Below are 1,907 nucleotides of genomic sequence, written 5' to 3'. Positions count from 1 at the left end.
AAGAGTGTAGAAGGTGATTTTGTAGGTTTTTATCTCAACACAATTGAGTACAAATGCGGTTTGTACTTGACTCCAATAAAACCGGTGAGGTAAGCAGTTGACCAACAGACACATTGTTTTTTCAAAATAAAAGCAAAATGCAGTTTATTATTTGGTGTTGCAGAAAGAGTCCCCGGATTTGTCCAGACAGTCACCTGCAAGAAGACACGACAGGGAAAGCGTTAGCAGTGATATGAGAGATACTTAGGTAAAGTTTGACTTAGGCTGTCCTACACAGCTATGAGCAATGGAGCACATGGCAGAGAGAGAGAGACACAGAGAGAGAGAGACAGACACAGAGAGATAGAGAGAGACAGGGAGACAGACAAACAGAGAGAGAGAGAGAGAGACAGAGACACAGAGAGCGAGATAGAGACAGACAGACAGAGAGAGACTTTTGACTTTTAACACAACTTTATTTGGGACCTTATCAATAACGTCCTTAAACTTTTCCACTAGGTCAAATAATCAAAATGTTACTGCAAACAGAAAGAAAAATAATAAATAAATAAATAAATAAATAAATAAACAAAACAAAACCAAAACAAAACAAGAAAACTCCCATTCACACACTCTCTCACACGCTAAGGGGTAAAACTAGCTAAGCTAAGCTAAGCTAAGCTAAAAGTCCTCCCCCAGTGAGGTCAGGAGCTGCCCAAAGCCCCACTCAGCCCTGAACCCGTTCATGTTCCCGGTCAGTGTGAAAAACGCTCGCTCTACTTTCAAACGAGCTGCCACCAAACCTTTCAAACAGCGGACCGGGTCAGTCCAGCCTTCCCCCCTCATCTGGTTTTTTCTTGTCCTCCAGATCGCCAACTTGGCAGCTGCAAAAATAAAATTAATTAAAACCAGGGACTGTCTCTTCCTGGGAGTGTACTTTGGTCCGTACACAAAGACGGACAGGGAGAAGGTCTCTCCCAGCCGCTCCACCCACTCCTTCAGCAGCTGGAACAGCCCTGTCAGGCGGGGGCAGGACACCACCAGATGTTGGAGGGTTTCTGGTTCAGGGCAGAAGGGGCAGTTCTCCTCAGTGCTGGGGTTCAAGTGAGCTACGTGTCTGTTTGTAGCTATAGCTCCATGTACGATCCTCCACTGGAGGTCGGCCATCCGTTTCTCAATAGGAGGCTTGTACAGGAGACGCCAGCTGCCTTTAGGGGAAGAGTCTGAGCCAAACACCTCTGTCCACCTGGACTCCCGGACTCCATCCAGAGAGCGGAGGTTCAGCACCTTGATGCAGCTGAGGTACAGCTGCTTCTTGGTGCAGGAGCTGAAGCTGCCCAGTACTGGAGTCTTCAGGGAGAGGAGCAGGCCTCTGTCCTCGCTCCACTCCCCCACATCAGGACTCACACTCAGTGAGGGAAAGACGTAGTCCTGTCCCTCACACCATTGGTCGGCCATAGTCCTGTTCTGAGCAAACGCCCTCAGAGGAGCGGGCAGCGAGAGCCACACCTTCTCTATCAGGCTCTGCATTATCCTAGATGACCGGACGCCCAACATCTCAGCCAGCTCGTCCAGAGTTCTCCTGGTGAGGTGACCCAGCTTCACAACGCCAGCCTCGATGAGCTTCGCTCTCAGTGTGGGCGAGGAGAGTCCAGCAACTGGCAGGAAAGCGCTGTGAAACAAAGGCTCCTCAAAGAGCCACTTCCCCGGCCGAGGGTCAGGAGGTCAGGCGACGGTCAGTGTCCTCCAGGCGTTTAAAACCGAGTTGTAGAAGGGTGTGAGCCCTTCCAGGTCACATCCAGCTGGCTTTAAAAGAAAGAGGTGTTTGTCCAGTCCGAGCCGTCCGGCTCTCTGTAGTAGCAGGCGGGCCAACGCCGACCAGCAGGGGGAGTGTCCATACAGCAGCCGCTGAGCGGCTTGCAGTCTGA

Source organism: Seriola lalandi, unplaced genomic scaffold, assembly GCF_002814215.2.
Source record: "Seriola lalandi dorsalis isolate HSWRI2012SDOR001 ecotype SW California unplaced genomic scaffold, Sedor1 jcf7180002054966, whole genome shotgun sequence".
NCBI classification, from domain to species: Eukaryota; Metazoa; Chordata; class Actinopteri; order Carangiformes; family Carangidae; genus Seriola; species Seriola lalandi.
The sequence above is the reverse complement of the archived record's forward strand: the minus strand, read 5'-3'. Positions refer to the sequence as shown.